Consider the following 24,959-nt stretch of genomic DNA (forward strand, 5'->3'; position numbering starts at 1 on the left):
GGAGAAACACATGCAGATACTCATGCACAAAAGACAGAAGCAAACACACGTGCATTTATAGCTGGACGCAGAAATGTACTTATAGGCAGAAGCAGATTGCCTCAGTCAGTTTGGGCTGCTGTAACAACACAGACTGGGTGGCTTAAACAACAGACATTTACTTCTCACAGTTCTGTAGCCTGGGAAGTCCAAGATCAAGGTGCCAGCAGATTTGATTCTTTGTGAGGGCTCTTTCCTGGCTTGTAGACAGCTGCCTTCTTGCTGGGGGCTCACAGAGTCTGTCTACAGTGCAGGCATATGGAGGGAGAGAAAGCTGTGGCGCCTCCTCTTCTCCTTACAAGGGCATTAATCCCATCACGTGGCTCTCATCCTCATGACCTAATCTAAACCTAAGCACCTCCCAAAGCCCCACCTCCAAATACCATCACATTGGGGGTTAGGGGATCAACATAGGAATTTTGTGGGGACACAAACATTCAGCCCATAACACAGATCTTATGCAGAAATCATAAAGGGATAGTTACACAGAACAAGTGGATTCTAACCATTTATCCATCAATCCATCCTCTTTCCATTGATTCACATGGTCATTCACTCACCCACATACCCATCCTTCCATCCATTCATCCAGCCAGCCAGCCAGCCAGCCAAAATATGTTTATTTATTGAGCATCTATCATATGTCAGAAGAATTCACTGTCTAATAGTGAAAATAAATGTTATATTACATATTCTAAATGCTTAAACAAAAGACCTGAAGGAACTTAGTGAGAAATAAAACTAATACTCTTGATTGGGAACATCAGGTTCTTTCCCAATTTACTTGCATTAGTCTGAGTTAAGAAATGCATTTCTAGTTCCAAAGTGTGATTGAAAGCAGGCTCTTTTCCCTCTAAGTTGCCTTTCATCCTTCCAAGACCCAGTGGGAAAGAATGGGAAGAATTCATCTCTAGCCTAAAGCGGCAGTAAAAGTTTACATCTACTAATTATCATAGCAAAAGTCTGTCTGCATGCTGGCGGTGGAGACGGATGGAGAGTCCTCAAGGAACCTGTGTCCGTCCTGCTCTGGTCAGCAGAGGAGCAGTGCCTCGAACAGTGGACCTCAGCAGTTTCAATGCTGCAATGCAGATGCCCGTGGGCTGTGCTGCTGAGATGGCCTTTGGGCCTTCCCTCTTCTGGGTCAGAAAGGAAAGATCATTAACCATATTTAATTTATAAGCTACAAAGGAGCATTTGACCAAATGTCTTCCAGAACATAAGCTTCTTCTCACCAAGCAAATGGGGCAGGTGCAATTGGAAATTCAGGCCCACTTGTCTCTGTATCAGTCAGCTTTGCTGTAGTAACCAGTGGCGCTGGTAGGGAAAGGAAAACTTTTCCTCTATCCTCTTATGTTCTGTACCTGAGGCCTGTGAATTAAACTGACAAAGGTGGATTAAAAAGAGGAAAAAAACAAGAGTTTATTTATGCACGCAGTGCACATACATGCAGAAAGCAGTGATGAGTAAATCAAAGGAGTGGATAGAATTTGGGGTTTATTCACCATGTTGGTAGGTAAAGGGGAGGGGAAAAAAGGCACATGCCACGTCACCTGGATTCTTGGGATTTCTCCTCATGTTCTAAATATGCCTGCATTAGCATGTCCTTCACCCCTGCCTAGAATCATCCTTGAAAAGCCAACTCAAGTCTTACTTCCTCTTTGAAACTTTTCTAAGCAGAGTGAAGTGGAAAGAGCAAATCTTTGGAAACGGATAAATTAGATTAATAGAATTGTTCCCAATTATTTGTTGCCCTTACCAGTAGGAATCCAGTTGCCCTGAGACTTGCAGTGACCTCTCTGTAGGAGGAGTATACTTCTCTGCCACCATTAATATCAGGCGTGTCCGTGTGACTTGCTTTGGCCATTGGAATGTGAGTAGAAGTGACAAACTCCACATCCAAATGGACGCTCCCAGAAACAGTGCATGGCCCAGCCACTTCTCTTTGCCTTCTGCCACAATGAAACGGCATGTCCCAGATGGGAGCTGCTCTTTCAGACTGGATCCTGGAATGAAGACGATACAGGGAGCAGAGTTGTCACCAGTATACAGCTGACATGTAACATGATTGAGAAATACATCGTTATTGTTATAAACTACTGAGATTTGGCAATGTAGAAACCCACTCAGAACCCCAGAGATGGTATAGAGATTATTGTAAGCTAAAGTCTTCTCAGAGCCTCTCTTATCTGACTAATAACGGCACTTTCTGGAATACAGGCTGCATAAACTCCTCTTAGGCAGATCTACTTCAAGAACGAAGAACATGGATAAACTTACCCCAAATCCTTTCCTCAGGGAAGTTTTACGGCCCTGAAGGAGACATAAAGTCCACTCATAACCAAGTAGAAAAACATTATCATAAACTTTCTTATCTCCTGTCTGTTCTGCTGAAAACCCATTTCTCTTTCCAAAAAGTGATAGTTTTCTCAGAAGAGCTACCACACTCTGCGTAGCAAGGCACCACGTCATTTTTCTTTAAGAAAAATGCCTTTCAACCATCTCATACCTCATCTTTTTCTTGGTACATTCAGATGGTGTGCACTTTGCTGAAAACAATTTCTATCATTCCAAGACAATACAGTGAAAAGAGTTTTCTTTTATCTCATACACACAAAAAAATGGAGTGACTTTTTTCTTAAAATATTGTCTTAGTTCACTTTCTGTTGCTTATAACAGAATATCTCAAACTGGGTCATATATAAGGAACAGGAAGTTATTTGTTATAGTTACGCAGGCTGAGATGTCCAAGGTCCAGGGGCTGCCTCTGGTGAGAGCCTTGTTGCTGGTGGGGACTCTGCAGAGTCTCAAGGCGGTGCAGAGCCTCAGGTGGTGAGGGGGCGAGCGTGCGACCTCAGGTCTTTCTTCCTTACAAAGCTACCAGTCCCACTCCTATATATTCCATTAATCCATCAACCCATTAATACATTACTTATTAATCCATTCATGAAGCAGAACCCTCATTGCCCAATCAGCTCTTAAAGGCCCAACCTCTCAATTCTGCCACATTGAGGATTAAATTACAACATGAATTTTGGACAAATATTCAAACCATAGCAAATGTTTTAAAATTATAAATTAAACAAATATTATATTTCCTACACATCAACAATAATCAAGTAGAAAATGCAATGGAAAAAGGTCCCGATTTGATAAAAAGTGGTATATCAAATCGATGGGGAGATGATTTATTATTCCACAATGGGATTAGAGGAGGTGGCTATCTATTTGGAAAACAGTAAAGTTAGAGCCCTACCTCGCACTACACATAAAACAAAAATTCTCGAGTGAAATAAAGTTTTAATTTTATAAAAGTATAAAAGCATTAGAAATAAATTCAAGAAATAGTATTGTGATATTGTATAGGAAGGAACTTTCTAAACATGAATCAAAACTTAAAGGTCATAAAGGAAAAGTTGACAGATTTGTCTGTTGAGAGTGAAAGATTTCTGTCTGACAAATGATATAAACTACAATGAAAGTCAAGGGGGGACGGGCGTGGTGGCTCATGCCTGTAATCCTAGCACTCTGGGAGTGAAAACTACCTATGAGTGTAAATAAAGTATTAGTAGGATGTACGTTAAACTGTTAGAGTTGTTACAACTTCAGCACGAGGAAAGTTGGGGTTGGTGGTGACAGCGATGCAGGACTTCACTTTTTACTCCAGATACTTCCAGGTTGTCTGAATCCTTTGTGCCTAGAATATATTCAGGTATTATTTGCCATAATTAAACTAAAATAATACCAATTTATTTTAGAATATTTGTAAAATTCAGAAAAAAAATAAAGAAGATCATAAAATTCTCCAGTAGAGTCATTACATTCTTTAAGCAAAATCATTTGAAAGATTGATTGTGGGCAGGATTCTTTTGTTTTGATAAGCTTCATTCTGAAAATTAGGCACTCATAAGATGGTATTTTATGAAACTCATCACTAAATAGCTTGAATAAGTTGACTTAACATTATTAGCAATATAGTACCATCTCAAAACACAGTAAATGCAACTGATTTCAAAAGTATTATGATAGAAAACTGAGCTACTAAAAGTGTTTAATGCAAGATAAATTTCTGGACTGGTGTTTAAAAGAGAGTTGGACTAAAGCTGATGACTCCGTATGGCCTAACTCAACCAATCACTTGGGGCATTCCAGCAGTTTATTACCAGCTCAAGTCAAATCAATAATCTTGGTTATATAAAGCATGCCTCAATGGTTTCAATTTTCTTTTGTCATCAGAAGCACTGAATAAGAGCTGGAATAACTAATGGAAATTCCTTTCATTCTTCATCAAACTGAGTTAGAGGTTTCCCGAAGCCAGAATTTGTACCAACCATATAAATTGTTAAAAGCCTCATCCCCAGAAAGCCACTTTCTTCCCTGATGCACTCTTCCTTATGCACACCCTCTGCTGCACTCTTCTGTATTAGCTCTGTTATATTATTCATTTTAAAAGTCACGTTCATTTTATAAAGTGTCCTGGGACGAGGAGGCTTTTTCAATCCGCCGTTGTTTGGATGACTATCTCATTACTGCATTTATGCTTTGTAGTGCCAAGAAATCTTCCCCAACGGCGCCATGTAACAAATATAATGCTATCAGATTTAGAGGTGCTAGGTTCTCCCATGACCCTTAGAAAACACAGTGCTGTTCACATGGAGAAAAGAAGCCTAAGGCAATTAGGTAACTTGTCCAGCTCATAGCCATCAATGCCTGATGGGTTTCCAACAGCAAAGGCTGTTTCTCAGCTGAGCGTGGCAGCCCCCGCGAGAATCCCAGCTAGTTGGGAGGCTGAGGGGGGAGGATCCCCTGAGCCCAGGAGCTTGAGGCCAGCCTGGGCAGCATGGTTGGCGGTGGGGGTGGGGGTTGTTTCCCCCCAAGCCCGGAATGGATTCTGATTTAGGGGCAACAAATGCCTGTTCTGCAGAAAGACCAAGAGGGAGGCTGGCTCTGAATCCCTGCCTGGGGGCAGTTTTAGGTCTCTTTGTGCCATTTTTTAAAAACAGCTTTATTCAGCTATAATTTACATGCCATAAAATTCACTCATTTTAAGTGTATAATTCAATGATTTTTACTACCCTTACAGAGCTGTGTAGTTGTTACCACATTTCAGAACAGTTCCATCGCCTCAAAAGATTCCCTCGTGCTCATTTGTAGTTTCTTTCAATCTCTAAGATAAACTACTTACACTGGAATCCTTGTCTTGGGGTCTGAACCTGCGGGAACCCGAATGAAGTCACCCCCACCACGGTCTCAGTACGCAGTGAACCTAACGCAGCTGTCAGTCCCACCTGCGACCTTCGCAACTTGCCGCTTTCACCAGTTCATCCCCGACACACAAAAGCAGTAGAGTGGCTACAATAAAAAAAAGACAGTTGGTGAAGATGTAGAGAAATTGGAACGCTCATACATCATTGGTGGAACCGTAAAACGGTGCAGCCATTTACAATCCTGGCAGTTCCCGAGAACAGTCTGGCAGATCCTGAAAAGGTCAAACGCAGTGTTCCCATGTGGCCCCGCCATTCCACTGCAAGGTATATACCCAAGAGAACTGAGAACATACATCCGCACAAAAACTTCTAGACGTGTGTTCCTAGCAGCAGTATTCATAGTAGCCAAAGAGTGGAAACAACCCAAATATCTACCTACAAACACATGGATCGAACAGAGGGGACTTCATTATTACGCTGACTCCTGGGGATTTTTGGAAGACAGGCCCATCTCAAAGTTTAGCTTGAATATGTGGCACTTAGCACGAGTGACTCCATTCTGGTTTGGTCTGGTCTGCTGGGGCCTAGTGCGGGAGGCTAGTCCAAAACAATGGCTCCCATAAACTTTATCTAACAGCACTAATGGGGTGAGGGTAGAGTTGCTACCTGTCTGATCTGCTTTCACCAGAGCTGCTTGGCAGGGCCAGGACCAGGGTGAGGCAGGGGAGGGACTCACTCTCAGGGTCCTGCATGTGCAAGGATAGGTCTTCTTTTTATTTAAATTTTTAGTATTTTGTTCATTGTGCATTTTTGCATTGATTTTTATTTTTAAAAATATATTAAAATATTATTTATTTTAATTATGGAATTTTTTTTTTTTTGGCTCCCTGGTGCCACTTAAATTTTGTAGCAGGGGTGAGAATGCTTCATTTGCCTCAGCCCTGCTGAGTAGGAAGTCCAAGGTGGGGACTGATTTGGAACAGGTAAAGTGTAGGGGAAGAAAACAACTTCTGTACTCTCTTAGGTTCTGTGGCTGGAGCCTGTGAATTAAACTGACAAAATACAGATTAACAGGAGAAAAAGGCACACAAGTGTGATGTTTTTAACTTTATATGCACAGGGGCTACACAGAAATGAAGTGAAAACCCAAAGAAGTAGTTTAATCCAGGGGTTTACATGCCATTTTGACACAGGAAAATAAATTGTGGAGAGGTAACTTGACAAAAGAGAAAGGGGAGCAGGCTTTGGGCTTCTAGGGGTGGTAAATTGTGGGCAGATGACTAGGAATGTAGGGCAGATAAGCTTTGCTATGCGGACAAAGGTCATCTGGAGTTGGTCTCCTCCTGGTATGGGAGACATCTGGAGAGGAGGCCACCTTTACAAAGGGAAATTTATGCCCTACTTTTAGACGGGGGAGGGCAGAGAGTTCCTCCAGTGTCTGCTCTTTTTAATTGCCTTCAGAACAATATACTCCTTATGCCATAATGGCATATTTTGGGGGTAGCATATTCTGATCCCCTCCAAAAGGCTGGAAGGCAGCAACCAGAGCAGCTGAATCCACTCGCTAATCCACGGAAGCCAGGCAGTTCAGTCAATAAAAATTGCGATTCCAGATTACTTTCCTTGTGTACTGAATTACTAATCCTCAGTGAGAAGCAAGACACTATCTGGCAATTACTGTCACAGGCAAAATGCCCATCCACGGTCCACATGAAGGCGCAACATTAGGACTAACATCTTCATGAGCTCAGGAGTGGGTGAGGGTGAGGGGTCCCAAATTGGGGTGCACGGCCTTCTAGTGAGTCTCAAGAATTGGAGAAGATGTTGTGGAAAGACTTTGGTTTTTGTTACTGAGCAGAGCACTGGGCTCGATACTGGGGCTGGTGGCACGGCTCTGCTGGTCGGGGAGTGTCACCTGAGCAGCCTGCTGAGAGTGAAATTGAGTCGGATCCACTGCCCTGGCCAATTTCCCTCCCAGCAGGCCCAGGGCTGCAGACCTAAAGCCAGCCCAAGCCAGGGACATTGAACCTAGACCTGGGAAAATGAGCTCCAGAGGCAGGAGGAGGAGCGCGGGCTGCACGGCTGGGGCTTTCTTTGATGTGAGATACATTGACTCTTAGTGAACAGCTTTGCTTGTCTCTGGAGCCGGGAGCCTTTTTGCAGAACCCAGGACCTTAATTTTTAGTGAACTTACAACAGGCCTGGGCCGCAGCAGGGTGGTTTCCGTGTGATCTAACTCTAGGTAGTAGGAAATAAAAAAGCAGAAAATTACTGCTGCACATGCCTTCAGTAATAGGAAAAAAAAAAAAGTAATTCCGGTAGAGAACTGTGCATCATCTATAACACACTCTGCTGCCTTATCAGAGTTGGATTTTTTCCCCTTCTGATTCTGAGTCAGATTCTGAGCTATTTTACAACTCAGCAAACTGTAGATAAGAGAACAGCCATGTGAAATTCTATCCTGTCTGATAGAGATCCCCCAGACGTCCCTTCCCCACTTGCGGAAAAAACCAGTTTTGCCTCGTTTAAAATTCATATCTAGAGTTCTATGACTCCATATAAATTTATGCTTCTTGGCTTCTTTTCTGAACCGTGTGTTAGTCCTTTTTGCTATACAGGCATCCCCGAGGCTGGGTAGTGTACAAAGAGGCTTGTTTGGCTCTCGGTTCTGCAGACCGTACAAGCATGGCACCAGCTGACGGCTTCAGGGAGCTTCCGGTCAAGGCAGAGGGCAAAGGGGAGAGGCCTGGCACAGGCCAGGGAAGGAGCAGGAGAGGGGGGAGGAGGTGCCAGACTCCTCTAAACACCCAGCTCTCAGCGGGGACTTTTAGAGTGACACGGGGAGGGCACCAGACCATTCTAGGGGGATCCACCCCCATGACCAAAACACCTCCCACCAGGCCTCACCCCCAACACTGGGGATCAGATTTCAACATGAGATTTGGAGGGGACAAACATCCAAACCATATCAAACCAGTATAAGATCATTGATTTCCTCAACAAATGAGCTAGGTAAAATATTTATTCATTGAATCTCTTTTAAATTTTTTATTTTTAATTATTATGGATACATAACAGTTATACATATTTATGGGATACAGATGATATTTTGGTTCAGGCATACAGTAAACATTTTTAATGATCAAATAAGGTTAATTGGGGTATCCATCCCCTCAGCATTTATCATTTCTTTGTGTTTGGAACATTCCAAATCCACTCGTTTAGTTATTTTGTAATACACAATAAATTATAGTTAACTATAGTTGTCCTATTGTGCTACTGAACACTAGATCTTACTGCTTCTATCTAACCATATTTTTGTACCCATTACCCATCCCCTGTTTGTCCCCTGCTCCCCACTGCCCTTCCCAGCCCCTGGTAACCACCATTCTACTCCCTGTCTCCATGAGTTCAATTTCCTCTTAGCTCCTACATAGGAGTGAGAACATGGGATATTTATCTTTCTGTGCTTGGCTTATTTCACTTAACCCAATGCCCTCCAGTTCCATCCACATTGTTGCAAGTGATAGGATTTCATTCTTTTTTATGGCTGACTAATATTCCATTGTGTATACATACTGCATTTTCTTTATCCTTTCACTCATTGATGGACACTTAGGTTGATTCCATATTTTGGCTGTTGTGAATAATGCTGCAGTAAACATGAGAGTACAGTTATCTCTTCAATATATTGATTTCCTTTCTTTTGGATATATACCCAGTAGTGGGATTGCTGGATCATATGGTAGTTCTCTTTTTAGTTTTCTGAGGAGCCTCCATACTGCTCTTCATAGTGGCTGTACTAATTTACATCCCCACCAACAGCATGTGAGAGTTCCTTTCTCCACATCCTTGCCAGCATTTGTTATTGACTGTCTTTTGGGAAAAAGACATTTTATTATAACTGGGGTGAGATGATATTGCATGTGGTTTTGATTTGCATTTCTCTGATGATTAGTGATGTTGAGCATTTTTCCATATACCTGTTGGACATTTGTATGTCTTCTTTTGAGAAATATCCATTCAAATCTTTTGCTAATGCTTTTAATCAGATTGGATTTTTCCCCCTATTGAGTTGTTTGAGCTCCTTATAAATTCTGGTTATTAATCCCTTGTCAGATGGGTAGTTTGCAAATATTTCCTCCCATTCTGTAGGTTGTTTCTTCCCTTCGTTGATTGTTTCCTTTGCTACAGAAGCTTTTTAGCTTGGTGTGATTCTATTTGTCCATTTTTGCTTTGGTTTCCTGGTGCTTTTGAGGTCTTACTCAAGAAATCTTTGCCCAGACCAATGTCCTGAAGGGTTTCCTCAATGTTTTCTTGTAGTAGTTTCATGGTTTCAGATCTTAGATTTAAGCTTTTAATCCATTTTGATTTGATTTTTGTGTATGATGAGAGGTAGGGGTCTAGGTTCATTCTTCTGCATATGGTTGTCCAGTTTTCCCAGAACCGTTTCTCTAAGAGATTGCGCTTTCCTCAATGTATGTTCTTGGTGTCTTTATAAAAAATGAGTTTACTGTAAATGTGTGCATTTATTTCTGTATTCTCTATTCTGTTTCCTTGGTATATGGTCTGTTTTTAGGCCAGAGTCATGCTGTTTTGTTTACTGTAGTTTTGTAATATAATTTGAAGCCAAGTAGTGTGATGCCTGCAGCTTTGTTCTTTTTGCTCATGATTGTTTGGCTATTCTAAGTCCTTTCTGGTTCCGTATAAATTTTAGGATTATTTTTCCTATTTCTGTGAAGAACATCATCGGTATTTTGATAGAAATTGCATTGAATCTGTAGATTGCTTTGGGCAGTGTGTTAGTCCATTTTGCATTGCTACAAAGGAAATACCTAAGGCTGGGTAATTCATAAGGACAAGAAGTTTATTTGGCTCATGGTTCTGCAGATTGTACAAGGAGTGTGGCACCAGCCTCTGCATGTAGTGAGGAACTCCTGGGCTCAAGCAAGTAGCTGGGACTACAGGTGCTCCCCACCATGCCTGGATAATTGTTTTTTAAGTTTTTTGTAGAGGCAGGATCTCACTATGTTGCCTGGGCTGGACTGGAATTCTTGGCCTCAAGCAATCCTCCCGCCTCGGCCTCCCAAAGTGTTGGGATTACAGCCATGAGCCACCATGCCTGGCCAATAGCCTTTTATGACTTAATCAAGGATACACAAATTGTTTCCAAAGAAGTGCAAAAAGATGCAGCCCTGTCAAGCCCCACAGCCACTGGCAAAGACAACCGGAAGAAGGAAGGCTTACACGACTCCCTGGGAGCTGGCAAGGGTTGGTGCACCAGCTGCAAATGGGGTCCACCCTAGATTTCTGTCCGACCGTTTTCTTTGGGGCCCCAACCTTTTGGTTGGCTGCCTACATTCTCAGGTCTGACTGTGTGTCCCCAACAGGTGGAAAGCCACGCCAAGTTCTCAGGACACAAAACAAGACAAACGGGAAAGCAATAGCTATCCATAGGGAGGAAAGCGTCATAACAAACAGGTGCCCGAAAACCAAGAGTCACAGTGTAAACTTATTCTTCTTACAAATGTTAAGACAGTTGTTTAGGATGAGAGCTCTCTAAAAATTTTTATTTATTCCAAAAGGTGATTCAAACGAATAAGGCCTTTTCATGGAAAGACCCAGAGATAACTTCCCACATTTGACAGCATGGGTGCAAGTGGCATTCTCAAAGTGGGCACATGAGATTCAGCCCCCATGATCCAAAACGTTCACTCCCAGGAACAGACTAAGAAGGCAAAGACCTTCATTGCTGCAGGTGGTTAAGGACAGATAGTGTTTGTGTAAAGGGTGTCTCTGGTCTCCCACGGAACATGGGATGCCACCAGTCACAGATCTGCTAATCCATGACCCTGCACTGGCAGTACTGGGATGGGAGTTTCCCAGCCCTAATCCAAGCAGCACAGGTAGAGACAACGAAAGCCCCTCATGGACTGGGGCATCTTAAAAGTCAACCTCCCCTGGGAGCTGGCATCGTGGGACACAGGGAACTTTGGGCTCCCAGCTCGCAGCTGGCAGCCAACACTCGCCCCTCCTCCCACCCCGAGCCTGGCTGGCAGAAACCGGAGTGAATATTCTCACTGGTCACAAAGTCAAGCTCTCAGGACACAAAACAAGACGAAAGGAGAACCTCATCTGAGTTTTGTCTTAGGGACCACAGCAAAGTTTATCTACACAGACGCCAGTGTGGTGAGAAGTGGGACTCACCGGTGTGTGAGGCTGATCAGACAACAGGCTCATGGGGACCTAGGGCTGTGTTCTTGCCCTGCGATTCCTCCTGATGACAAAGACACAAGAGACAGAGATGAAGGAAAACAAAGACCATCTCTGGGAGAGAAGGCATCAAAAAACAAGGACACTCATACCAAAAACAATAATACTAATAAAATCACCAGCATTGCTCTACCCAAGAACCAGTCAATACAGACGATTTTCTCCTGCTAAGCTGAATCTGAGAAGGAAGGAATAAAGAGAAATTTTTACCCTCCATTCTTGACCGGGCACTACAGGCAGAGATCTGGGAGAGCTGACTTTGGTAAAAAGTTCTTACAGTTTCTTTTCCGGCCTCTTTTCAGTTGTCCCAGGATCTCAGCTGCAGGCTGTGGAGTGAGTCAGCAGTCTCGGCTGCCCCATGTTGGGTGCCAGCAACTGTAGGGGTGGGAAAGTGTGACCCCTCTCCTTCCCATCACAGAGGTCACGGCCGAGGTGCCTATAGCAAGACAAGTTAATGGGAGAAAAACATTACAGATTTATTTAATCAGTTCTATGTGACATAGCAGCCTTCAGAAGTGCAGACCCAAGACCTGGGGGAAACTGCTTGTAGGCTTAGGTTTGATGAAGAGTAGACAGCCGTGTAGGAATGTGACTGGACACACGCGTGTGCGCTGACACTAACGCGGGGGGAACCCTCAGGGCCTGTGTGTTCAGATCCTTCTTGGCCTCTCTGTGTAGCATTCCTTCCTCCTGGGGGTGGGGCAGGACACTTCTGGAATGAGGGTCTTCAAGGGAGAAGAGAGAAGGGAGAGAGTGACCTTTCTAGATTTTATGGCTTCCTTTAGGGGAGAGGGCTCTAGTTTCTTTGACCTGCCTTGGGGAGGAGGAATTCTGGTTTCTGTGACTTGCTTTGGGGGAGAAGGGGAGGGCAGGAGACAGGAGGGCAGGAGAACGACACAGAGAGACTTTGTTTCTGAGGCCATTTCTGAGGCCTTCGAATCTCCTCTATTTCAAAGCGCTCAGCACACCAAAGCACCAGACTTTGGCATATGGTTCTCTGAACCCCAACACCAACATCGTTTAGGATTTGCAGTTAGAATTTGAAGCCAAATCCATCTAGACTCAAATTATGCTACACAGGTGCCATCCAGTTGGGTGAGGAGGTGGCCCTGCTCTATGTAGAGTGTACGGGTTTGGGGACTATTTCTCCCCTGTGTCCTGAGCCACAAGGGGCACATGGGGCTGAGACACAGGCCTGGGATGCTTGGGAGACTTCTGTTACGTTGCTAATTCAGAGGTGTTGCCCATCAGGATAAACGCAAGTTGCCAATCTCAAAAGAATTAGGTAGGACGCACCTATTATTGCATTTTCCTCCTTCTCTGATCCTGTTCTTCCAGAAAAGTCAGGTAGAAGGCTGTGGGTTTGCCTCTGTGGAGGGCCACGGCTGTGGGGTAGATGGGAGAAAGAGAAGGATAAAGAATGTTCTGCCTTCAAACTGGCCTCCAGGTTAAAATTGTTGTGTACAACAGGCAGGTGAACAGCCTAGCTCCTGGTTCTTTTAGATAACTCGACAAATATCAAAGTGATCAGACTCTCTCAGAAAATGCAATTTAAAAGTGTCTCCCTTGCAAAGAAAAAAAGGCCTACAGTACATTAGACGCTAAAGGAGCCCTTGGGAAATGCTGTATTTGGGATGGGCTTTCTCTCCCGCAGGGCACCCAAACTGCCGTTATCACTGCACTATCCGGTATTTTGTGTATATTTGTAACATGGTCAGGCTATTCTCTTTATATTAATTTCCACTTTATGCTCATTTCATACTTTCATACAGGACATAGAAATGACAAAGTAATTCCAGCTATAAGATACAGCTTAAAATAACTTCAGCACCTACTGTTCTTGTAAGCACTTAAAAAATGGTATGGAAATTTTAAGTCAACAAATACATAGGAAAGCAGGCCTGAAAGTAATTCCATAGTCTTATCACAGTGCATACAATATTAATATTCTAAAAATAATATGAATTTAAAGGACATTTCTGTAACTGCAACAGAGAGAAATTCGGTACGGTGTTAACGTCTATGAAACTTTGCCTAGGTGCTCTAGTGCCCTCTATGGACATGTTTGAGTACTGCAGCTCAGGCAGACCTTGACTCTTTGGCATTCCCGTGAAGCCTGTGGACTCCCTCCCAGAATGTTTTTAAATGCACAAAATAAAATAAAGAGAATAATAAGGAAAATAGTTATATTTAAATACAATTATGATAACATCAAAATATTTTTAAAACAAATTTATAAGTTATTTATTACCTCATTAAATAAAAAGATCTAGCTTTGGGTCAACTATTATAATTTCCAAATAGTGAAGAGCTTGAACAATGTTTTCAGATATCTGTAGTAACAATAATATTGCATGAAAATACCTGGGATTTCTATTGGTGACAAAGTTGTAGACAGTGTGTCTATGAGTTTCCTAAGGCTACTGCAACATAGCACCACAAACTGGGTGGCTTAAAATAACAGAAATTTATTTTATCACAGTTCTGGAAGCTGAAGTCTGAACTCAAGGTGTCAGCAGTGCCATTCTTCCTCCGAAGCTTCTAGAAGAGGGTCCTTCCTTGCCTCTTCTGGCTTGTGGTGGCCCCAGGCATTCCTTGGCTTGAGGCTGCATCACTCCAATCTTTGTCTTCCCACCATCAGCTTCTCTCTGTGTCTGTATGTCTCTCTCTTTTTATAAGGACACTAGCAATCATATAATATAATATACAATAATATAAATTATAATACAGCATATATAAAATAATTCAGGACACCCCAGATTCTATCCATAAAACATAGATTCAGAACCTCTGGAGATTATTTCAAGTTCACGAGTATCATGTGCATACTTTGTTCCCAGGAGAACCTTAAGCGGTGTGAAGGATACAAAGAACACCCTTGCTTTGCAGAAGTTTTCCGTCTTAGGTGGATGAGACTGACCTGAGCAAAACAACCCAAGAACACTGCCAGGCAGCGTGAGACCTTGTGGGATGAATTTCAGACTTTTTTCCCTCCAGAGACTGAGGGAAGGGTGAGGCCACGTGGCAGGGGACAGCAGGGCATATGCTTTATGGAAGACGTGGGGCTCCGTTTGGGTTTAGGTTGTCAGGAGTTTGTGAACCATCAGGACAGACCTCAGGGGATGGAAACAGTATTAGCAGAAATGAAATCTCAGAGAAAGAAAGTTAAGCACCACAAAAAGATTTAATATTTAACTAACCTAAAAATTACACTTGGGAAAGCTAACCACATTTAAAATCAATGGATTAATCTAATTCCCAGAAATAAATAAGAAAATTGCCTTGCATAATCAATTATACTTTAAAATTACAATTAACTATTCACAGAAAAAAGTAAAAAGTTCTGCTTAAATAATATGTAATTCCTATTTCTTTATGCAAATATCCCATGCAAAGGCCTAATTTCCCTAATAGATAATAGCTCTACAAACCAGTAAGTAAAAAAAGAACAACAAAATGGTCAAAGGAAATGACCTAACTGTTCACAGACAGGAAATATGAAAGTATCTTAAACATATAAAAGAATGTTCACTCTTACTCCTATATGAAAAGTACAAATTAAAATTATACCAAGATGCCATTTTCATCTCTCAGATTGGTAAAGATCAAAAGATTTTATAATATATTGTGTGGCAACTCATATATTCTGGGGGGGAGTGTAAATTGGTATAACCTCTTTGGAGGTCATTTTGACAATATTTATCAAAATTGCAAGAACACATGCCTTTTGAAACCTTTTGAAAATCCACTTCTTTCTGTTACAGATATACTTGCACACGTGGATATTACTTTTGAGGTATAATTAATTGCTGTATTGCCTGTGAAAGATTGGAAACAATTGAAATGTCCCCACGGCACATTTATACAATGGAACACTAGGCAACTGTAAAAGAAGAAAAATGAAGGAATTCCCTAAAAACTTCTCTAAGGGAGGAGAAAAATATTTTCCTTCTACGCTTCTAGGTTTGTGGCTGGGGCCCTTGTCAAAGAGAGATGAATAAGAGAAGAACATACAAATGTATTTAATGTAAGTTTTATCTGATGTGGGAGCTTTTATAAGAAAATGAAGAATCGAAGAAATGGTTAAACCGGGGTGGTTTTGTACTAGACTTGATGAAGAGTGGAGAGTCATAGAAAAATATGATAGGACAAAAAGGGGCGTGAGCTCAGAGTAGGAACCTGGGGAAAGTTAGCAAGGCCTGTGCACTCAGAATCCTCTGTGTGCCCCCCATTTTTGGAGATAAGGTGTCCCTTTCCTGAGGGTGTCCTGACCTGCTTCAGGAGGAAGCCAGAGTCCTTTCCGCACCTGCCACTCCTCAAATTACCTCGGCTCAAAATATTCAATATACCAAGGTGCGTATTTTGGAATAGCATCCTGAACCCTATCGATACTACGGAATGATTTCTAACATATTGAGAAATGGAAAAAGCAGTTGTGCATGCACAGTTTTGCTCATATACACATAAAATATCCTGCAAGGACACACACGATGTTGATGACACCGGTTGCCACCACCAAGACCTGGTGGAGGGGCGTGCCTCCTTCTGCACCTTCTGAGTTTTGAACCACATCAATGCATAACCTATGCAATACGCCGACCACAATTTGGTAATATTTTTGAATTACAAATGTTGTTATTAACTTATTTTTGATTCATATATTCACTCAGCCAGTGGCAGGCATGGTGCTGTCCCAGAAGGGCTGCTCCTGTATGAAGTCTCAGAGCCTTGGGAATCCCAGAGTGGAGAAGCTTCCACCAATGAACCCTTCTCTGCCTTTAATACGGCCCAGCTCTCAGCAGCGTCACTTCAGTGAGTGATGGTGCTATCAAAGTCTCTCTCTCTGCCCCTCATGTCTTCAAACACCTCCTCTCCATAAGCAGGGCACCGAGAACCCAAGGGGTTGCCAGGGCAAAGCAGTGCCATCCTGCCGCTCCGTGTTCAGGACCTTGGGCCGTGGAGCACGGGCAGATTTGCACTTTGGAGACGTGATTACCTCGCGTGGAGAACATGGAGGCAGGTGCCTGCTGCAATGATTCCAGTAACATTGCAGGTGAGGAAAAGCAAACCTGTGCAGAAAAAATTTATCCCAGGCATTGTCCCCAAGTTCTGTTATTACACATCCCTGGACAGAACTGGTAAGTGGTACCCACGTCTCTCCTGCAGAAATAAATCAAGTCAATGCCACCATACCCAGCAAATATTCACTTGAGTAGATATATAATTGCAAAGTTCTTTAAGCACTGCAGAGACTTGCCTGCATGGTCATCACTTCTGCCCTGGTCTGCCGGCCAGAGGTGCGCAGGCTGTCCCACATTGTCCTTCCATCAGACGCCTCTTGTCCTCGCGCTGTCAGCCTCACCTCCTATTCCAGCCCAGGGGAGGAGGAGGAGCTGCAACAAGTCTCAGCTCAGGTGGGAGCAGCTCGGCGGATATGTCCCACCTGTGGGAGGCTGAAAACTGGGCCCTCCCAAAGATGCGTCCACGTCACACTGCCTGGAGCCTGTGCATGTGACCTTATTTGGGAGGAAGGTCTTTGCAGATGTGATTCAGGCTCTTCAGATGAGGAGATGGGCCCTAAATGTCATCACGGTGTCTGTTTAAGAGAGAGGCAGAGAGAGATTGAGTAGACTCAGTGGAGCAGCCAGGTGGAGATCATTGAGGCTGGGTTAGAGTGGTGCAGCCACAGCCCAGGCACCGGGAATAGGCCACAAAGGATTCTCCCCTGGAGCCCCGGGAGGGAGCCCGGCCCCAGGGAAACGTGTTGGCTTCTGGCCTCCAGAACTGTGAAAGGACAGGTTGCAGCTGTTGAAGACACCTGGTTTGTGTCGCTGCGGGGAAGGAGCAGTGTGCCCCAGGGCTTCTCAGAGCCTGGTGCTCAGCAGGGGGCTCAGAGCCCCCAGCCAGTGGGGGGTAACCGGCCAGGAGGGGCAGGCAGGTGGCCCTGAGGTCATTGTGCACTGGATGCAGAAGGCCCTGGCGGTCACCCTGACAGTGTCTCTTGCAGAGCTCTCTCTCCCTTCTTGCTCTCTCTCTCCCAGTCCCCCTGTGCAGCCCCCATGGGTCTCTTCCCGAGCCTGCGCCCCTCTCTGCCTTCGGGCATTGCTTCAGACAGCTCTGCATGTCCAAGGCTCAGAACCAAGTGCCATCCAAAAGGAGACTTAGGAAATTTTTTAAAAATTATTTTAAAATTGACAAAAATTGTATATATTTATCATGTATGACATGATATTGTGAAATATGTATACTTTGTGGAATGGCTCAATTGAGCTAATTAACATATGTGTCACCTCATATCCTTATCAGTATTTGTGGTGAGGACACAAAATCTCCTCTCAGCAATTCTCAAGAATACATGGTTATGAACCATAGTCACCATGTTGTACAACAGATCTCTTGAACTTATTCCTCTTCTCTAACTGAAATTTTGTATCTTTTGACCAACATTTCCCCAAACCCAGTGCCTGGGACCCCCATTCTACTCCCTGCCTCTGTGATTTCTTTTCAGATTCCACACAGAAGTGAGGTCATATGGTACTTGTCTTTCTGTGTCGGGCTTATTTCAGTTAACATAATGTCCTCCAGGTTCATCCATGTTGTCACAAATGACAGGATTTCTATCTTTTTTAAGGTCAAATATTAATAATATTCCATTGTGTGTATGTACCATGTTTTCTTTATCCATTTGTCCATTGAGGGACTTAGGTTGATTCTTGTCTTGGCTGTTGTGAATAGTGCTGCAGTGAACATGGGAGTGCAGACATCTCTTCAAGATACTGATTTCATTTCCTTTGCATTTATGTCCAGTAGTGGCATTGCTGGATCATATCAGTTCTATTTTTAATTTTTTGAGGAACCTCCATACTGTTTTCCATAATGACTAGACTAATTTACATTCCCATCAACAGTGTGCAAGGTTTCCTTTTTATTCCACATCCTTACTGACACTTATCTTTTCAATAATAGCCATTCTAACAGGTGTGAGGTGATATCTCATTGTGGTTTTGATTTGCATTTCCCTTATGATGAGTGATACTGAACATCTTTCATATACCTGTTGGCCATTTTTATGTCTTCTTTTTTTTTTTTTTTTTTGTTTTGAGACAGAGTCTCACTCTGTTGCCCAGGCTAGAGTGCCGTGGTGTCAGCCTAGCTCACAGCAACCTCAAACTCCTGGGCTCAAGCAATCCTTCTGCCTCAGCCTCCCGAGTAGCTGGGACTACAGGCATGTGCCACCATGCCTGGCTAATTTTTCTATATATATTTTTTTAGCTGTCCATATAATTTCTTTCTATTTTTAGTAGAGATGGGGTCTCGCTCTTGCTCAGGCTGGTCTCAAACTCCTGACCTCAAGCAATCCTCCTACCTCAGCCTCCCAGAGTGCTAGGATTACAGGCATGAGCCACCACACCCAGCCATTTTTATGTCTTCTTTTGAGAAATGTCTATTCAGGTCCTTTGTCCATTTTTAAATCAGGTTATTTGTTTTCTTCCTATTGACTTGTTTGAGTCTCTTATATACTTTGGATATTAGCCTCTTATCAGATGTATGGTTTCCAAATATTTTTTCCCATTCTATAGGGTGTCTCTTTACTCAGTTGATTGTGTTCTCTGTGCAGAAGCTTTTTAGTTTGATGAAATTTCATTTGTCTATTTTTACTTTTGTTGCCTGTGCTTTTGGCGTCATGTCCAAGAAATCATTGTCTGACCACTGTCATGGAGCTTTTTCCCTATGTTTTCTTCCAGTACTTTTACAGTTTCCAGGTCTTATGCTTAAGTTTTAATTCATTTTGAGTTGATTTTTGTATATAGTGTGAGATAAGGGTCTGATTTCATTCTTCTGCATGTAGATATTTAGGAAACTTTTAAAAGTAGAATATGAAAGGGCCAGCCAACCGGAAACACAATTATAATCACCATTAACCAGATAAAGTGATACTAATAGCTTTATTATTTTTTAAAAATTTTTATTTTATTTTATTTTTTTAGAGATGGGGCCTCACTCTGTCATCCAGGTTAGAGTGCAGTGGCATGATCGTAGCTCACTACGGCTTCAGACTCCTGGGCTCAATAGCTTCATTCTTTACTGATGTTCTAGACCAGTACTTCTCAGACTGGGATCCATTAAAAATGCTTGGCAGAGTTAATGGAAGAAGGTGGTGCCTTGTCACATGCCCCTTGAGAATTAAATTTAGTTATGTTTTCATTTCAGCAATAATCCAAAAAAATGAATAGGTTTATTCTGGACCAACTGAGTGGTGCCCTCTAGGGAAGCCCCAGGCTGCTTGCAGGGCCTGCCTTGTGCTGTGTTGATGGTGCGACATACCTGGGGATCTCCCGCCCTTACAAGGTTTTACTTTTAGTGCAGTTTCTCAAACTCAAGTCTCCCTTTTTTTTGATCCACAAGAAAGTATTTTCTTTTAAAGAGGCCTGCATGGAGTGATTAAGACCCACTACTCTAACCACGCCTGGCGAGACTCGTGCAGTGGGTAAGTGGTTAAGAGCACGGGGTAGCCTGGGGTGAAGTCCTAGACCCATTCCTTCAGAATCGTGTGACTCTGGGCAGGTTACTCCAGCCTTCTGAGCTGTAGCTTCCTGCTGTAAAAATGGCAATGCTAACAGTAGTTCCCAATAGGGTTGTCATAAATATTTCATGAGATAAGGTTGTAAAGGGCTTCCTTAGCACAGTGCCAGGATATATGGCTAATATTATATTATCCTCATGAGAAACAGTCAGCCAGCAGAAAGTGTAGTGGTAACAACATCAACAACACTAGGGATAACTGACCACGAGCCAGTCACCCTGTCATGCTGCTCTTCCACCACGAGAGAGCGGCCATGAGCTGAAGCAGTTTTATGAGAAGGCGAACAGGCAATTTCCTCTCGTGGGGCGCGGGGTTTGCACACAAAGGCAGGCTGCTCTCCTGGGTGTCGCAGGGTCTATACTGCTGGAGACCCCAATTTTGTTCACATTGGATTCGAAAGGCCAGACTCTCATCTGAAGCAACAGTATTAAAAATAGCTGTAATTTATCTGCATACCTGCTGGGCCCTGAGTGAAGCGGGGCGTGTGTGTGTGTGTGTGTGTGTGTGTACATACATCCATATAAATATATTCTAGGTATTTAGTATATTGCAGGATGAATGGCAGAGTATAAAAACTATGAAGCAAATTTGTATAGAGAGGCAGATATTCTCAGGACCAAAATATTTTTAAAAGTTAGACCGAGGCAAAAGAAATTGTGTAAGTCTGAGATTGGAGTGTTTCCCTCTCCCTTCCTTTACACACACACACACACGCACACGCACAATCACACACACACACGCACACGCACAATCACACACATTACACCCATATACAAACACACACCTACACACCCTCTAAATATTTCTGCAGGACAGTTGAGCCTGTCGGCACAGAGGTGGAGGGGCACAATTGTCAAGGGGAGATTTCAGGACTCAAAGGGCACCCACCCTGTGACGCAAAGCTGCAGCCGTAGGTAGGGGAACCACCCACCAGAGCTGTGGCTTCGTTTACACTTCTGGTGTGAAAATTGTAGACGCTGCCCCAAATCAGAAAAGGTGCCCTCTAGCCTTGCTGGGCTTCATACCTGTCTTATATTTGATCAAAACAATCTTTGTATTGTTATTTTCTAAAAATGCTTTGGACCAGGTGGATTTGCCCAGCCTTGCAAACCCACTTAACCTCCTGGCTGGGGGCCAACCAGGGCAGGGGAGAGATGAGCAGCCACCGGACTGCAAGGCGCATGGGTGCCCGGCACAGACGGGGTGGCCGGCACAGACGAGCTGCCCTTAGATTTCCTCTGTGGAACCTTGACATGTGGAAAGGACCCAGCTTATATTACTGTATTGCTTTTTAAAAAATGTTAATAGATTTAGGGGGTACAAGTTGAATTCCGTTACATGTGTATGTTGTATAGTGGTGAAGTCTGTACAACGTATCCCACAGGAAATTTTTCATCCCCTCCCAACCCTTCCCCCGTTTGAGCCTCACACGTCCATCACACCACTCTTGAGCGCCCTTGTGTGGCCGCAGTTTAGCTCTCACTTATAAGTGAGAACATGTGGCATTATTTTTTCTAAAACCAGTATCACTATATTTCTTCAACCAAACAGCAGAGTATAGAACAAGATGTCAAGAAATCCAGAGAAATTTTTTTCTCTGAATTATTTACCTGGGTTGAACTCATTACCAACTGAGAAGCCTGAAGTATCCGGGCAGCTTTCTCAATTGTGCTTTTAATATAGGAGGAGATTTTCACTATCTGCAAGGCAGGAGCGTGAGCCAGGACTGGTCTAGACAGGTACTTCATCTACTGAGAGAGAAAAAGCTATTAAAGGTAGCTCTGTTATAAGGAAGGTCTTTTTTCTTAGAGGTCTCAGAAGTTGAACAACTACTCTAAGCTGCTCTGGGGCAAATACCATGGAATGCTCAGGCAGCTGAGTGAAACAGAGTTGGGTCCACATATACGAAGAAAGTAGGCTGGAAGGAAATATCGCAAAATATTAACCAAGGTTTATCTCTGGATGTTGGGATTGGCTATGATATTTATATCTCGCTTTGTGCTTTCATGCGTGTTGCATGCTTTCTAAAAGGAGCACGAATTACTTTTCTAATCAGAAACACTAATTTTAAAATTCACATTCATCAAGGACAGTCCCAGCTGAGACAGATCCAGATGAGTGACGTGGCCATGGTGAGACCAGGGAATCAGTCTATCACCACGTTTTCATCCAGATCTCAGTGAGTGCGTGGCAGGACCAGGCTGTTGGGGACACAGAAGAGAAGCCGTGGTCCTACAGCAAGAGGAGGGATGGGAAGAAAGGGAGGGAACCTTTAGTATTTGCTGTACCCCAGACACAGTCCATACGTACGTTACTCTCCTAATTCCCACAAAGGTCCACCAAGGGGACTGTTATTATCATCGTCATCTTACAGAGGAGGAAACTGAAGCCCAGATACAGAAGAAACTTGGCTGAGTGACAGCAAAGCCTGTACCTCCTGATATCTCTGCCCTGCCCTGTCCGACTCAGGCCCAAGAAGAGTTAATCAACAAGGCAGGCAGTGTGGACAGAGGTGGGTGGTGTACCCCAACCGCAAGGATTCAGGTTATAACCAGAGTAAGTTCATAAGGAGTTCTGGCCATCAGTCATTCTTATTTTGGAAATCAACAAATTGCCAAAACTTTCTCCAGAGGCTGAGGGAGGTGGGACTTAGGAAAGTGGGGCCCAGCGGGGGGGGGGGGGGGGGGGGCGGGAGTTCTGTGCACAGCAATGAAGGCAGAGAGAGCAGAGGGAGGGGACAGAGGGAGTTGGGGTCTCTCTGCACGTGTTACCAATGTCCTCTGACTTTGAGGCATTTCCAGTTAATAAGTAAAATGCATTTAAAATTTAAAGACCGGCTGCCAAGTACCTTATGAAAATTCAAAGTCGGACTGACTTTTATTATTCTCTTGTGCCACAAAGTCGGGCACATTTCTAATAAGCCTGGTGGAAGACGAAGGCATGGCATGAGAGGCTTTTTTTAAACATCAAAACCTCACTAACCTCCCTGCAGACGCCAGCCATTTAACCTGACTCAGGGCCTGTGGTTCTCCGCAGGTAAAATCTACATTAGCAAACATGGGCTTATTGTCACTGGGGCCCTCCGACGTCAGTGAGGAGCAGGTCGTGCTGCTGGGAAAGTCAAGCTCGGAAACCTGTTTTTCTTTCTTTTTTATTGAGTAAGCAGAAGGGCCACCCAATAACCAAACGAGCCATCCTTGAGTCACGAGGCCTTTCTGACCTATGAGTCTTTGGAGATCATTTCTGTTTATTTCTTCTTTGTGGTGACAGAATGTGGGTGTCATTAATACCTCAGGGAGCCCATTGAAAAAGTTCATTGAGTGCAACGGCTTGTATGAGCTGCTCGGGCTGCCGTGACAAAGTACACAGACCGGGGGGCTTCAACAACCAACACGTGTTTCCTCTCGGTTCTGGAGGCTGGGAGTCCCCGGTCAAGATGTCAGCAGGGTTGTTTTCTTCTGAGGCTCCTTGGCTTCTCTCTAGTCTTCCCTCTGCGGGTGTCTGTGTACTCATCTCCGCTTAGAGGGACACTAGTCATATTGGATTAGGGCCCACCCATATGACTTTGTTTAACTTTGTTTTTTTTGAGAAAGAGTCTTGCTCTGTCGCCCAGGCTAGAGAGCCGTAGCGTCAGCCTAGCTCACAGCAACCTCAAACTCCTGGGCTCAAGTGATCCTCCTGCCTCAGCCTCTTGAGTAGCTGGGACTACAGGCATGCCTGGCTAATTTTTTCTATATATTTTTAGTTGTCCAGCTAGTTTCTTTCTATTTTTTTTTTTTAGTAGAGATGGGGGCGGGGTGGGGGGTCTCCTGACCTTGAGAGATCCTCCCGCCTCGGCCTCCCAGAGTGCTAGGATTACAGGCATGAGCCACCGCACCCAGCTGACTTTGTTTAACCTTAATCACCTCTTTAAAGGCCCTAGCTCTGAATGCAACCACATTTGAGGTACTGGGGGTTAGGTTTCCACATATAAATTTTGGGGAGACACAGTTCAGCTCATAACTTTGCTGGAAATAACAGAGGTGATGCTGTAGAAATACTCTCCCTTACTCCTTACTGAGCAGGGACCATCCCCACCCACTGGGGGCTGGAGGTTCCCGGGGGGATGGTTCCAGCCCTCCACCCCCACTCACCTGGGATTCATCCTTCCAGCTCAGATCACACTCTGAGGAAAGGGATCCCTAATTCCAGGCAGCACCGACACCTGCTGGGACCCTCCAGATCCATGTGACAACAACTTGCACTCCTCGGAGAGAGCAGAATTACTACACCTGAATAGCCCAGGTGTTGGCCCTCCACCTGCTCAGTGCTGTGAAGCAGTTCTGTGTCCACTGGAATTGGGGGCATTTGTGGGGGCAGGGGTCTTTCCAGGTCACCTAGAACGCAAGACACCATGGCAGTTTGGAGATAAAAATGCCACTCAGGGAGACAGAGCCACAGCCTGTCCTACTCCGCTGCCCCTATCGATTTGGAAAGGATCCAGTTGCATTTCTTTATCCACTTAACACATATTTGTAGGAGGCAAATTTGTGCCAGGCACAGGTGCTTGGGATTCATTAGCGAACAGAGCAGACAACAGGCCACGAGCTCATGGAGCTTCCCTTCCGACGGGGAGGGGGCACAGACCCCCAGGGCCTCCCGGCAAGAACGGCCACGGGGAGGGAGCTGGGAATCCCCTGCAGGGGCTCCCGGGTGGTTTCCTGTTTCAGCCCCACAGCAGGGGAAGTTTCTGCCCTTGCTGCTCTGAACTCTAAGCTGAGATGCGCACACTCTTGACGAGGGATTTTTCTGGTTAAAGGAAAGTCCTATGTCCTTCGGTACACTTTCGAAAGTGTGAAAAAGTCAGTTCAAATGTCACT

The 24,959-nt window shown here is 44.0% G+C and overlaps 1 long non-coding RNA gene across 2 annotated transcripts; it reads right to left on the reverse strand.

Moving 5' to 3' along the window:
* Window positions 1–413: 413 nt before the first annotated feature.
* On the reverse strand, window positions 414–2,938 carry LOC123649248. 2 transcript variants are annotated; one of them, XR_006738941.1, is made up of 5 exons: window positions 2,770–2,938; window positions 2,317–2,349; window positions 1,796–2,042; window positions 1,272–1,407; window positions 414–1,175 (listed from the first exon to the last, which is right to left on the reverse strand). It is a non-coding gene; the product is annotated as an uncharacterized LOC123649248 (long non-coding RNA). The 2 variants fall into 2 exon arrangements; XR_006738940.1 differs by having other exon boundaries at window positions 1,272–1,419.
* Between the last annotated feature and the right edge of the window lie 22,021 nt (window positions 2,939–24,959).

Source organism: Lemur catta, chromosome 13 (assembly GCF_020740605.2).
Source record: "Lemur catta isolate mLemCat1 chromosome 13, mLemCat1.pri, whole genome shotgun sequence".
NCBI classification, from domain to species: domain Eukaryota; kingdom Metazoa; phylum Chordata; class Mammalia; order Primates; family Lemuridae; genus Lemur; species Lemur catta.